This window comes from Crinia signifera, chromosome 2, assembly GCF_055691185.1.
Source record: "Crinia signifera chromosome 2, ASM5569118v1, whole genome shotgun sequence".
NCBI classification, from domain to species: domain Eukaryota; kingdom Metazoa; phylum Chordata; class Amphibia; order Anura; family Myobatrachidae; genus Crinia; species Crinia signifera.
Genome location: NC_139218.1, coordinates 233,351,897 through 233,367,897, shown reverse-complemented (window position 1 = coordinate 233,367,897; position 16,001 = coordinate 233,351,897). Strand labels below are relative to the sequence as shown.

Genomic DNA, 16,001 nt, shown 5'->3' with positions numbered 1-16,001 from the left:
GGCTATTTTTCATTTCAGCGCTGCTCATCTTTCCTTGTTTTTTTTTAATTTATTTATGTAGTTAGGGTAAGCATATCTGGGTTTCTTTTAATTGACGGATATTAAATTTCCGTGGAGGCGTACCTCTCTTACACATGATAACTCTATTTCTTTCACATGAAGGTATCTTTCTCAAATTACATACCGGTATGTATATGCAGGGTCACGATCATAAAGGTATCTTTTTCCAGATACCACATCTTCTGTTCTAGGGACCTTTTGCGAATACACCCCCCGCCCTGTTAAATACTTCTCCCTCTCTCCTTATGTTTTTTCTCAACATAAACCCGCGAGAACAACGCCGGCATAGAGAAAAAAACAAGAAGGGACGGAACATCGTCAACTCAAGAAGATAAGCAGTTACACAGAAAATCTATGATAAACCTTGTGTAGCGCCATACCCCTTACCAAAAATCCTCTTAAACAGTCCATGGCACTATATTTTCATTCCTGATTTATGATTCTTATATTATTTGTTGTTATTCCTCCATATATTTTATTACAATATACTACTTTCCCCATTCACTGATTACACCGTGTCCCCTCACCTCTAATTTCCATAATTACACCATTACTCACTGACTGCATTGTATATGAGTGACACAGGCTTACTGATTGTAGCAAGCCCCATTGCCTAAACTACTCATTATAATCCCCCTCGGTCTCTGACCGCATTTTATAAAAGCATTTTATAAAAGCATTTTATAATACCCATTATTACATCACTCAGTCCATGGCTGTATTGATTATATAATATCAGTGCCCCCCCCCTCCCCCTCACTGATTTTAGTGCCTGCTACAATTAGTGAGTAGGGGGAGGCATTGATAATGGAGTTATTACCAATAATGTCTGCACCAAACCTGAAGTACTTGTGTGGTACCATGATTTGGATGTATATAAAGCGAGTCCTGTAAAGAGTCCTGCGGTAGAAAATCGCTATATAAATAAAATTATTATTATCATTATATCTGTATGTGAATTTTAAATGAGCTGTAGTGGAACTATCCAGTCCGAAAATCTTATTTATGCGGTTATGATGCTGCTTTGGCGTAAGCACATTACTTAAGCCCCTTAACAAAGTAACAAAGGAAAATAAATGTTTTATATGGACTTTATCTCTGATGTCTCCCATTGTTTTATAGACAGAAGATTTTATGGACTGTACTGAAGTTTTATAGTCTTTTATATGAGAGCGGATTTGAGAGATAGAATTAGGAGTCACATTAACCAGGTTTCTTTTATCTATATCAGTCACCACTATTCTTGTTTCGTTCCACCCGGTTCCCCCTATCAGAATATACAAACTTCGGCAATCACAGCGAACACACCTGTCTTTAAGTATTACTCCATAAAATTGATTAACTTGTACAAAAATATTTGGGCAAAATATCTACCTAATCTGTACAAAATCAATTCACTTGGAATAAGCATCTAAGCACAATGCAGACTCAGAAAAGCTGTGTATAGCCACTTCCGTGCATTTGAACAGTCCAGGCATTATTCCTGGCTGCTAGCAGACACCTTGGCGGTAACTGTTACCTAAGGGCACACCTGCTGTATAGAATACAGTAAGTTTTATACTTCTTAAATTCATTGCAACTTAGTTATGAATGCCTGTAGGCATCTAAAACATTGCTGACAATAGAGAAATAAATTGTCATTAGTTTAACACACTGTAGTCACAAAGGATTATTATCAAATATTAGTTATGATCTCACTAGTTTCTATAGCCTAAATTTTTCATATCCTGTAAAATTAATATGTTACAAAAGCACTGACCATAGTACTTTAATAAGAACCATTGTGTAGCAAGCAGGTGACTGACAGACCAGGACGGCCTCGCAGACAGAAGGGCCACAGGCTAAACAACTGCATAGACTGCCTTTGCTCTGCAGATGTTTTGTCTGGATTTTAACCACTCTGAATTCACAATAATTTCTTTGTCTATGACCAGGGGACTTTCATACACATTATGGGGGAAATTTACTAACATCGAATGGCTACGAAAAGGCAAATTCGTAGCCATATACGGCCGTGAATTGGAATTTTCAAAAGCCAGTATACAGCTGTTCATATGCTTTTATGAATCATTTATTCGTATTTTATATTATGAATGAATTATCAAAAGAATACGAATGGATTTTATTATTCATTCAAATGGTGAGACCAAATTTACTATCAGGCCGTATGCTATATACAGCCGGTAATTGTCCCGAAAAATACACCGGGAAAATACTACTCTTTTCCAAGCTTATTTGTCTGAAGCCTGCACGGATCAGTCAGGGTTCTCTCTATGGTGGTGTAGCCAGTGTAGCTGCACAGTGTGCAGGATCATTATGATGGTGGATGTTTCTGCCCACAGGCCATCCTGCGCACTGTGCAGCTGCACTGGCCACACCACCCTAGTTACGGAACTCACCATGTACTTTGCTGCTGTTAGTGACTTTAAAGCAGTTATTTACCTCACAAGATAAAAACAAAAGAGGAAACTGTGCTCTGAGGAAGGAGAATCCACAATAAAATTGATACAGTTTATTACAACATACTAAAATAACTCACGATACATTTAAGTGTAAAAAAGTAGAATACCTATTAACAAATATAAGGTGCATACGAATAATAGTGTATGCTACACTTTGATGGAATGGGAGTTGGATTTTTTGGAAAGGATAATACCCCACTTATCCTTCTTCTATAAGGATCCTGTTCCTATTGGACTTCACTGGGCATGGCGAATAGTCATTTGGTGGACAGTTTTACATTCACTTATCAGGGAAAGTGCCACAACTGATATGTGAGTAAAAGTATCCTTGCTATGTATTACATTTATAGTAACTAGCAGAGACAGTGGCAGCATACACTACTGTTCTTGTGAGTTACTAACTCAGCATATTGGAGTATTTCCCAACTGAGAAAGACTCATCTGGAGAGTTTGACACTCTGCATGTGCAAAGGGATAGATTCGGGAGCCGGCTGGAAGATGCGAGAAAGGAATCAAAAGATCCCTATTCTGCAAGTACGCCTATATTGGACTAAAGGTAGTAAATGCCAGCTGAAGATTGTGTAGTCTGAATGGACTAACATATATGGTCCATTCAGGGGCCTGGGATGCAGTGGACCAGAACATAAAGCAGCGCTTGCTGGCAGTGTACAGATCAAATTTCAATGCACACTGTGGGGTCATTGGCACCTAGTTGTTTCCACATCGTAGGGTCATTGGCAGGTACTTGTTTCCACACACATCATGGTCATTGGCACCTAGTCATTTCCATTAGTCCTGTAAGATGGATGATGACATGGAAACCACACACAAAGTACATCTCTCTATGTCGCCACGTGGTCACCCCAACATCCACCCCAACCCCCTCCAAAAATGCCCTTCTGGCTGGGTGAGAACCAAGAATTGGGGCTGAGGTTGAGAAGACACAGGGAGACAATGGATGAAGAGGCTAAAGGCCCCCATCCACTAGTCAGAGTGCCCAGGGTCAGATCAGATATCTGGCAGAGTTCAAGGGAAATCTGAAGAGATTTGTAGCTTCAGATATGTCTGTGTAGTGGCATTAGATTGGGGGATGAGCACAGGTAGCAAGTGGTAGGCTGGGATTGGGGTTGATACAGAGAAGTTGGGGCTGAGGATGTGGAGACACAGGAGAGTTGGGGGAAGACACATGTAGAAGACAGATATTAAGTTGGTCACATGAAGAATTTCCATTGGGAAAGACATAGGGAGGAGACACAGGTTAAAAGAGATGAGGCACCAAGTCCTAGTTTTGCCCCTGACCCTCTATATATATATATGTCTTCTACTTCATATTCCACCCCAGTCAGCCTAGAATCTACTGCCATTGTACAGTGTATCCCTGAATTTGATACCATCTTGCTATGAAAATCACAGGCATTACATAGAGAAAAATAAGTGCAGAGTGCATAAGTAAGCCAAAGTGAGATATAAGACATGCTCTCGAATGCGTTCATGTAAATGTTACTTCCCTCCCTGTACTTATGAATGAATGTAGTTTGCTGCAAAGCGGTTTATTTCCTGCCAGTTGGGACAAAACTGACCTGTGTCCAGTAATTTAAACACAAAACAGTTTTTATTCATCTAATAAATAACTAGTATTCATTGCGAAATGAAACAGATTTATAAGTCCTCAAGGTGCTGTTTCAGTGAATGTCATATGCTAATGGCGGAAAAAAGTGCCCTCACTTAAAAGGAAAGCCGCCTTATTAGTTAGATTCAGAATATAGTGGAAAACCCCTTTTGATTGTGCCAAAGCTTCCTAACTCTCTAGGCTACAATTATACAGACAGCTATTTATGATATAGTACATCCCTTGAAGCAAACCGGTATTTCTTTTTTTTTTTTATTATTATTATTCCTGAAAGAAATCTGCAAGGAAAAACCACATCAGGTAAGCCTCTAGGTGGTGTCAGAGAGTTTACAAATATACATTAAAAGAGGGGAGAAACTCTGCACACTCTAAACTAACTATAATCTCTTCTGTACTTTTTCAAAAGCATGTGTTCTCCAGCGAGAGAGGCAGCACATGTTATGTTGCTGAGACATTAGCCTGGAAATATAAGGAGTCTTACAGAATTGTCTCCCACTGACCTAGGGATGACAGGTATGTCACCTAGACTTGGACTACGCCAGGCTGCTGGAAGAACAGAGCACCTATAAAAATTCTGGATGTTCAGGACATTTTGACAACTGTACTGAGATCACATCATACAGGTATGCAAACAAATATACTGTACAGTACATCTGCATTGTGACAAAAGCAATATATTTTTAATGGATACTGGGAAATATGTGATTTCCTTTTCTATGTCACTCCAACTATTGTAGAATTGCAAGTCCCAGCATATCCGTTATGCAGACGGGATGTCTAGATCAACAGTTGGCCTTTGAACTGCCATTAGTAAAATATCAAAGTTGATGTTTATATGTGATCTATGTGGTCTGTAAATAAGTAGAGCATTACTTATCGGTTACTATTAGTGTAATACTTCAGAAGGTTATAAATGTTATATTCTATGACAGATAATTAAGTGCATGTTTTGATTACTCCACATAAAGGAGTTAAACACGATTCAGCTTCCTACCAAGGCAAGGTGGTACTCATCAGTACGTTGGCTGAGGTTGAATGAATGTGGGGAATTACAGCCTGCAAATACAAGCCCTCAAGCAGTTGCAACAATGTCTTTGGAGCTACTGTGTGTATAGACAGCTTATGTATATTCTGTGCATTGAGCTAAAACCCCTACTAATCCTCTTTTATATACAAATACAGCTTAAATCAATAGATAGCACACTTCTGATCTTATATTTCTATATATACGTTCCATAAAACTGCAAAGACAGATGAAGCATAATCTTGATGTTAGCTTATGTATATAACTAAATGTATGCTATGTAAGTACTGTATAGTACAAAAACCTAGCACGTGTTTTTGTATATACACTAAAAGATTATATCATGCATAGTTGGTATGATACCTAAGAGAAAATATTATTTGCACCTTGGATGTAAAACCTATGTGATATGATATGGCAATTGTCATGTGTACTCCCCTTATGGGAAGAGTTTAGTGGTGGAGAATGTTTATGTTGCATTTCTAGTGTATGATTCACAAGCACACTTTCTTATCAAGAGTGCCAGAGATCAGTGCTCTAGGCAAGATAAATGGCAAGAATAGGAGAAAGTCCATAATGACATCATACTTTTTGGCAGGTTGCATCAGTTACCTCCTTTCAAACGAATGTGACCATTTTATGTAATAAAAAAAATATTGAACAGAAAAAATATTGAACATGCAATTCAAAGCCTTGTTTCACATAAAATGTCACATAACTCATAAACTCATAATGCAACATTGAAAACAGATTTAGCAGAGTGACTAGAAAAAAAAATATACTTTGTTATGTAGTTTTGGTGAACAAGTGTTTTTGCGTTTGTTGTATTTGTGTTTCCTTTGTAGTCACATGGTTCTCTTTTATTGCCTTGTGTTTATACGTTTGCATGTTGTGTTGTTTTGGCTATTATTGGGAAGTGCAGATCACAGGTTAAAGCCATGTTCTTCTTCCTGAGAGTTATTTATGCTGGAGTTGAGTACCACATGTTTTAGACTTGCTCTCTACATTATGTGTGATTTTATATTGGTTATTGGATTGTTGCTTTTTTAAAAAAAATGTACTTTTGTTTTAATCATTAGTTTTGTCTTTATACCTTTATCTATATGATCTATACCAGACATATGCACTGACATAAATCATATAGAAGGGCTAGCTATAGAGATCTAAATATAAGTATTTAATATATAACACAACTTTCAAAACGGTCACTGAGCGATTTTGGCACCATGAACCATTTTTCCAGCAACATTCTAATTTTACCATACAAAACAACACTGAGAAGTCACAATTGCAGGAGCATGCCCCTGCAACCAGCGACCAGTACAGGGCTGGTTGCGGGAGCACGCTCCTAGCGATATTGCCTTGAAAACACAGGGGATATGGCCGCGCAGCAATTCTGGCTAATATAGCCCTGTGTGAATAGGGCTTTAGGGGCAAACTTATTCAAATAATATTTACTAAAATAATGTGGAAAAGGAATTTTCCTAACCCTTTAATTCAGATTTTCTTAATAACTAAACAATTAAAAGTCGCATAAGCGCTAACATATTTTTGTGTAGACTTTCTTAAAAAGTACCCACATCCACTGCTGCAGTCCTAGAGGGGATGCTCAGCCCTGGTACAGTAACAAAAAAAGGAAAAGAAAAACACTGTGTAGCGGAGTAGGTAAATAATACAATTTTAATAAACGTATAAAGTTGATACACTGGCCAGTGATCCTTTAAAAAAAATACAAAATAAGTAATAGTTTTTAAATGACTCTTCACATTTGTTGGTACAATTCGACTGAGTTTGCAGAATCCATATAGCAGTGTTAGTCACTTATCATGATGTTAAGGATTATGATGGTAGTGATGATTTCTTTATATACCTAAATATTTCCAGGTTAGTGAAAAATGAACTAGCGCACCTAAAATCGGTGCTAATGTCTGGCAAGACTAGGTGATAAACTTTTTGATACCTCATGTTTGCTGAGCAGTTAAGGCTCCCTTGTTGCATCCATCTCACAGCTGTTGATGCTAATCCAATGAGACTGCAGCTTTATCCAGGGATTGTCCTCCAATAGAAGCCGAGTTCAATGGCTCAGGTGATGTTAAATTCAAAAAGAGGTGCAGCAATTCCAAAAGAATGGTCCTTTAACGCGTTTCACAGCTTTCTCGGGTTCTCTTTCTGAGGAAGCCGCTGAGAACGCGAGCAAGTTTCGAAAGGCGTTAAAGGACTATTCTTCCATGATTACTGCACCTCTTTTTTAATTTAACATCACACCTGAGCCACTAAACTCTGCCCCTGTTGGAGGACAATTTCTTGAGAAAGCTGCAGTCTCATTGGATCAAGCATTTATCGCCTTGTCTGGTCAGACATTGGCACCAATTTTATGTGCACCAGTTAATTTTACACTAACCTGGAAATTGTTCCCTATATATATATATATATATATATATATATATATATATATATATATATATATATATATATATATATAGCATAGTATTGTCAAAACATATAAAAGTTTTCACTTACGGATACCACATGGAGAAATCCCCAGCTTGCGGCACTTAGCAGTTTCTTTCACCGGCGGGCAGCTCGGCGGCTGCTAGCAACTCGCGTGTCCTACTACTTGGAAAAGCGTCAGTCAGGCCACGCCTGATGAGTTGTAAAACAATTATTATTTGACAAAACAACATAATATACATAAACTTTGTGGAACTATCAAAGCACCAGCCTTATTCATATGGCATGCAAAAAACTGACCATCAAAAATACCAAATCAACTAAAATAAAGGGTTTTTCCTTTATCCAAAGCAGAATGTGTAATCTGGATTTGTAAACCACCATGATGCCTTAACTTGGATGTTGCATAGATAAATAATGTGGAAAATTAGGCACTTAAATACACAAATTCTATATACTGGTAGACTATAGAACTGATAATTAAAGAAACTAGATAACAATTAAAAGTCCATATGCCACAGGTCCGCCCAAATAAACCCAATGGTGGTTGCTTGGGTGGTGATGGTGAGGACAGTGCACAGAACACGCATTGCAAACCACTTTGCACCTTTCTTATATAGCAAGTGGCAATATGTGAAATAATGGGGATATGTAAATATGTCAATACTTGATCACTTTCCAACTTGATATATACTTTTTATATTTTAAGAACATGAATTTTGCAAATTCTCCAGGATACCAAATATTTAAAAAAGATTGACGGTATGATTTCTTTCATGATGATTGCTCATTGCTGTCTGAGTCCTCCAAACTAAGAGATCATGTACACACACCACTTTGCCATAGAGAACACTCCTCTCTCTGCTAGCAATACAATACTTCATACATATATAGTAGGCATTGGCAGTATATAAAACCAGTATATAAAACCAGACCCCACCTAACACTACTGAATATTCAGTTCAATAACAGACAAGTAAATCAAAAACAATATGAACAATCAGGACATTATATTACATGGGCAATAGCCGTAGCACTTTCCAAGAATTCAGCATTTGGTGTACAGCCATGTTTCTGAATGTGCAAAGACAGACATCTTCTTTGAGCTTCTTGAAATGCTGTAATACCAATTGTTGCATCTATAGACGCCATCATCAATCGCACCACTGAAACTTGCACCAACCCTGTGCTTAGTGCAGTATGGCAAGCCAGTAACACTCCAATAGTATGCCTAAAAGATGGACCAATTTATGCGCTAGAATAGCCGCCTCTTCGTCACTTTCCAGCACATTTCCAATACATTTCTTCATATATGTATCTGCAGTCACAGCTATGAACAGAACTGTATTGAATGCGTTGTAAAAAATTATGTCCAAAATTGGCATAGTGGGTGAGATTTAATAGGATGATAGATTCAGAAAGTGAGAGATTTGGTGAGAAATCTCCAGTTTTTTAAAAGCGGCAATCATTTACACTGCAAAATCAAACTGGTTTTGCAGTGTAAATGATTGCTGCTTTAAAAAAACTGGAGATTTCTCACCAAATCTCTCACTTTCTGAATCTCTCATCCTCTTAAATCTCACCCTCTGTGCTAACGGGTAGGAATGACGGTTTGAAGATTAGATAGCCACCCAGTGGGGCTGTCTGAAGTGTGACAGGTTGACTGCACCCTTTTTCAGGACTTTTCAGTGCTGGGACACAAATAAAATGGGGACATTCAAAGTACACAAAATAAATGTAGGAATGAAAAAGGGTAAGGATAGATCTCATTAAAATACTAAATCATATTTGTTTAATATATTGAAAACATTGGAAAAGCCTTCATACAAACAGTCTCCTCACATATACCGCTCTTTAAAATCTGTGCAGTAAGAGCAGTATCACAAATCTAGAGGAAGTAAATCTTCCTGTGCTGATTCTTTCTTTGAAAATATCTGTATGGCAAGAGATGGAATGGGATGACATATTTTATTGCACTTTATTACATGAAAATGCAGAACTAATTTAAAGTTCAGTTTACGACTGCATTATTTTCCATGAGCCTCAGAACTTGTAAAAATATATTTTGTTTGTGAACTGTACAACATAAAACAGATAAAACATATCACTCATAAATACTACTAAGATATACATTTCCTTTGTGATTCATAAAATGGTAAGAAAGGGTAGAGTGAGATAAAGAGGTCTATGTACTAAGCCTTGGATAGTAAAAATGAAGAGAGATAAAGTACCAATCAGGTCCTAAATGCCAGGTTACAGGGTGTGTGAGAAATAACAGTTTGGGGCTGATTGGTAATTTCTCTCTCTCTCTCACTTTTTCTCTCTGCTTTATCTCTCCCCAAACTTTGATACATCAGTCCTAATGTCTCAAGTAGAACCTTAGAACTAAGCAGTAGATATCAGCTTATGTTAACAGCTTTGTACTTATGGAGGTGTTGTCAGTGGTGGAAAATCTCCTGATCTGTCTCCAGCAGCCTCCATGGTTTTGTTTGAGTGGTACTGTACAATGATACTGTATACAGGGCTGAAAGTATAGTTTTTGTCTTTGCTCCATCCCCCCTGAATGCACATATGGGTATCACATCCAGCACTCGGTGCATGAGTAGTTGCGGTCCTGCTGTATATAAAGAGCAATAACAACTGATACATTCAGGGCACCACTGCCACCAATGATATATTGGTCCTTGTGCTGTGAATGAACTTAAGAATATTACAGCACTGTTCCTTTCATCTAGTGATCTCCCTTTAGATCGGCTTTCATCAGGGTTGACTATGCCCATCCACCTAATGCAGGAGCAGACCTGATCACTGCTGTGTGAATTTGCACGGCCACCGATTATCATAGACCACAGGTTCTCAAAGTCGGACCTCAGGACCCCACACAGTGCATGTTTTGCAGGTCTCCTCACATAATAGCAAGTGAAATAATTATCTCCAACTGTGGATCTTTTAAAATATGTCAGTGAGTAATCAGTGCACCTGTGCACCTGTGCACCAGCCAGGAGACCTGCAAAATGTGAACTGTGTGGGGTCCCGAGGACCGAGTTTGAGAACCATTGTCGTAGATTGTGCATGCATACGGGTCGCAGTACGCATGTGCATGCCTCAGTCCGATAAATCCTGTTACATTTTTTATTGCTGACTGTTTGCAGGGTGATTGACAGGAAGCCATCGTTTGGGGGTGGTAACCCGTTTTATGGAAGTGCCAGAAACAACGTAGGCAGATGTTCCCATGCATTTTATGGGAGGGTGTATGATGTCAGCTCCGGCTTTGATCAGGCTGATATCTTCGTGCCACTGAGTAGCCCTAGACTTACGCAGACTTACATAGTTACATAGTTACATAGTTACATAGTAGGTGAGGCTGAATAAAGACTTGCATCCATCTAATTCAACCTATGTTTATAGTAGCTAATCCCTTGTTGCATCGTATGTTCTGATATTTTAAAGACAGATTATGTTATTTATTCATACCCATGGATGTTTTTAACCAATAAATGTTTATCCAACCTTATTTTAAACGTATTTATAGTGTCTGCCGACACCACTTCTCCAGGAAGAGAGTTCCAAAGTTTAACTGTTCTGACTGTAAGGAAATTTTTTCTTCTAGATGAACAAAATCTTTTTTCTTCTAATCTAAACTCGTGCCCCCGCGTCCTAGATTACTTTCTAGTAGAAAAAAGGGTGTTTGACAGTTCCTTATATTGGCCCAAAATATATTTATACATGTTGAGCATGTCCCCCCTTAAACGTCTTTTCTCTAGTGTAAATAGTCCCAGCTTGCTTAATCTCTCCTCGTGGCTTAAAGTCTCCATTCCCCTAATAAACTTTGTTGCTCTTCTTTGGGTTTTTTATAATTCTATGATGTCCTTTTTATAGTGCGGGGCCCAGAACTGCACTGCGTATTCGAGGTGAAGTCTAACCAATGATTTGTACAGAGGCATAATTACTTTTCATTCCCTAGTTTCCATGCCCCTTTTAATACATGCGAGACTTACACACAGGCTGAACACAGTGGTTAAATCATTCAATGGTGAGTGAGCTACAAATATATATACAGCGTTTCATTGGGCTACAACATCTTCATTACCCATTTGCAAGCTTGCAAAGAGCAGGATTACACTCTGACGGGTGGCGGCTAACTATATGCACAGTGCTGCTAATTTGCTGCCCTGCGATCAGGTCTGAATCAGGCCCATAGTCGCTATCTGTTGCTACGTTTTCTAATAAGTTGCGAGCACACTTGCTATTATATAATATGTTATAAGAGCCTGGGACATGTTATTTTATTGTTAAGCGATACATTTCTGTGTCAAAAATAAGCTATTACATCTAAACATTCAAGAATTATTACGCACTTCTGGGATTTATCATTAGAATATGAATGGTCATTTGCTATGCTCAACTATAACTATTTACATAAGCATGATGATGATGATAATAAAAAATGACACATGTGCACAGACAAATTACCCAAATATCTATGAGCGCAACATGTAATTACCAGGCACAATACCCAGAGATACTTCCAGCTATAAACTTCTAAATGCACTTTCCAGTATTGCAAAACTGAGCTCATAACTGCCAAGAAACTGATAATAACATGTCTTAAGCAGTAGCACTGTTAAGGCTCATACACACTGGGCAACTTTCACGTGAAAGCTGCTCAGTTTTCTAATTTGAGCAGCTTTCAGCATGAAAGCCGCCTAGTGTGTACGGCTCGGTGATGAGCAGTGATCGGTGATGTGCGCCCATCATCGCTGGAAAAGCCGTTCATCTGCTGGTATTACCAGCAGATGAGCGGCTTTGAGGATGGATTTCCATAGAGCTGCACTATGGAAAGCCGTCTGCCCCCCCCCCCACTGATGGCACCGGGCAGGGGGAAAAGCACTCAGTGTGTTTGCGATGATAGCGATTATAGCCGTCCATACACGCTGGGCATAATTACTCAGTGTATATGGTCCTTTAGACATAACAAAAAAAACAAAAACACACATGTATGTATTTATGAATGCACGTGTGTGTGTGTGTATGTGTTCTGTATACTGAATATATGTATATACTATACAGTTTTACTTTTTATGATGGTACATCCTTCCAATGGCAGAACTTGTGAGTGGTTTGCCTAGGTGCAAAAATATAATTTGGGACAACATGTAGTTCTTCTGCTATCATTTCAGGTACATTCTATTAGTCTGACCACAGAAGTGAGAGCAGGTACATGTTTTCCATTGAAAAAACTATTATTGTGCAATAGCTGATGCCACAATACATAAACCATTTTACATAAATCAAATGGTTTACAATGTAGAAAAACAGTAATGATGGATGCACTTATAAGGCTTGGAAATAAATCCTTTTATTCAAATAAAAGTCAAGTGAGTGAGAGGGGGAGAGAGAGAGAGAGAGAGAGAGAGAGAGAGAGAGAGAGAGAGAGATAATGGCAAGTGCTCTGTTATAGATATATTTTCATATAGTATAATATTTTACTTTTCCATCCTTATATGATAAAAATAAGTTAGTTATAAGCATTGACATTACCTTCCCTTATAATTGGGTTATATCTTATTATGTTTGTATCAATAGAATGTGCACAAACTTTACAACTAGTGATTATGTTACTGAGAAGCGTCTGGCAGGTTTATTCTTGAAGAAAACAACAGACAAAGGCTTTGCGGACCTCTCTGTCAGGCTTCCCTGCATTATTATACATTTTATCCTTCACCGTAAAAAACTGATCCCTTGATTCCTGCTTAACCATTGCCTTTATAAACTTCAATACAATTATCTGTTTAAATTCCAACTTAAATCTCTCCATAGGATGATACACTTGAATGCGTTGCCTATAAGTAAGCTAGCATGTAGGTACATGCTGTCCTTTTAAACACAAAGTGCAGTCATAACATCCTAAATTGAGCAGGAGGAAAAGACACGGAGAGCAGGATGTGGTAGGGAAAGATGATAGTGACTTCAAAGTGGCATTCTATAAGGCGTTTATTCAGACACTGCCCAAATCATGTGCACAAAACATTTACATTGGTAGTACACACAACAATGCCATTGTGGGACAAAGAGTTTATTACTAAGTTGTTAATGGTATGTTGATATGGGCAACCAATCAGATTATATCTATTAGCGTCTAGAAGGCATACCTCCCAACTGTCCCGCTTTCCATGGGAACGTCCAGGTTTTGTGATAGTGAGTGTCCCGCGTTATGGGGGCACTTGGGAGTGCTCCCAGCCTGAAGGGAATATTTATTTATTTATTAGCAGTTTCTTATATAGCGCACACAGATTCCGCAGCGCTTTACAGAGAATATTTGACCATTCACATCAGTCCCTGCCCCAGTGGAGCTTACAATCTATATTCCCTACCACATGTACACGCACACACAGACATTCTAGGGTTAATTTTGTTGGGAGCCAAATTAGCCTAGCAGTATATTTTTGGATTGTGGGAGGAAACCGGAGTACCCGGAGGAAACCCACGCAAGTACGGGGAGAATATACAAACTCCGCACAGTTAGGGCCATGGTGGGTATTGAACCCATGACCTCAGTGCTGTGAGGCAGTAATGCTAACCATTACACCATCCGTACTGCCCATAGACACTGTTCACATCCCGCAAGGCCACATCCCCTTTCAATAGGCCACGCTCCCTTTTTTGGGTGTGGGCATGGCTCCTCCGCACGAGTGTCCCGAGTAGCGAGACACAGGTATGTAGAAGGTGCTAAATAAATAAGAAGTCAAATCTGATTGGTTACTATGGGCAACATCCCATCTTCATTGGAACTCCCATCTTAGTAAATAAATCCCAAAGAGTAAAGTTGAGTACACATTAAATGACCTGTTAAATCATATGGCTAATTCCGAAAGGTTCAGTATGACAAATGATTTAAGCTGTTTAGTGTGTACGCTCTATTACGATGCCTATGTGGGTTCCAATGAAAATGCTGGGTGTTCCCATGGTAATTTCCCGGTGACGCGGGTGGGCAGCTGACGTCACCAGATGCCAGCTGCCAACCCTCTTCCCGTACAAGGGCGCCGCAGATCTAAGTTAGCAGAGACTGACTTAGATTTGCAAGGGATTGAGAAATCATTTGATGGTCAGCAACCATCAAATGATTTCTGCGCCGCACGCAATCTGCTAATGGATGTTTATGCAAAACTTCCATTCACATGCATGAGGGGGAATTTCCCTGGTAATGTAGGATTGCTGTCACCTGTGGTGAGCTGGTTAATTGATAAGAAAGGCGTTTCACCACAGGTGATGGCAATCATACATTACCAGGGATGTCTCATGGAGAGGGTCAGGTAGGCAAGTATTCTCCAGGGATGGACACATACCTGTATATGTCTTCAAGTGCTGCTTCATATGTGCGATATACAATATTTAAGGCTCAGACTTTAGTTTTCAACTACACCTGCAGAAAAAGTTAATAATTGTAATAAAAATATTACATAATAATAATAATAATAATAATAAAATTAATAATTGTAAGAAAAAAATTAAACAAGTAAAACAAAAGTGTGTCAAATATTGCTCAAAGGTCAAATGCCTTATGCACTAAAGCAATTTTCATTAATTTAGTTTTTGTTATTATGATCCAGAGATAGCAGAACAAGGATTACACTGGGGATTTTGTAGGATTTTTTTGCCCTATGATAAATACGACGAATAAATACCTGAACAATTGGTGCAGTTGATTTGTCTTGGCACTCTCTAAGGCAAACTTGGATAACAAAGCCATCCATATATAGCAGTATAGTATAGTCTGGAGAACTGCCAAGCATCTGTATACATTGCACAAACTGGATCTTTCTTTATGATGTAACGGATGCAGAGGGATTTGCTGAGATCGTTCACATTTTATGTCTCCAAAATAGTTTCTTTTTTTCCAGCACTCTTTATGAATAAAAAGGCAAATTAACAACGTAGCTCTATCTATGTAAGATATGATTAAGCAAAATTGGTACTTGTGTATTATCACGGCGCCCACTACTCCATTTGCGTAGAGGGCTATTCAGGGTAGTGAAATCGCATCGCATTGCATGCCATATTGTATGGCATGCGATGCGATTTTCCTATGTAATGTATTCACTGCTCTGTGTCAGTGAATCCATTAAAAAGATAGGATGCGATAAAAAAAATTGCATCGCATCGCATGCCATTATTGTATGGCATGCGATTCAATGAGATATCGGTTATGATGGAACCTAGAATAATGCCATTTAATGGTAAAATGACATATAATGTCATTCATTTTTGCCCCCCACCCTCCTCCCCCACTATCCACATCATCCCGAAGCATGGCGAGCGGCGGCGGTTCGCGTCCGACTGACCTTTTCATACCCCCCACTATCCACGTCGGTGA

General features: G+C 38.7%; 1 protein-coding gene across 1 annotated transcript in view; it reads left to right on the top strand.

The window, feature by feature from the left end:
* The first annotated feature begins 4,317 nt into the window (after window positions 1-4,317).
* The window catches only part of EDAR (ectodysplasin A receptor), a 120,499-nt gene continuing 108,815 nt past the window's right edge, over window positions 4,318-16,001 (top strand). Inside the window, exons 1-2 of the mRNA XM_083174021.1 lie at window positions 4,318-4,452; window positions 4,559-4,775. The gene's annotated coding sequence lies outside the window, so the exon portion shown is untranslated. The remainder of the gene's footprint in view (window positions 4,453-4,558; window positions 4,776-16,001) is intronic.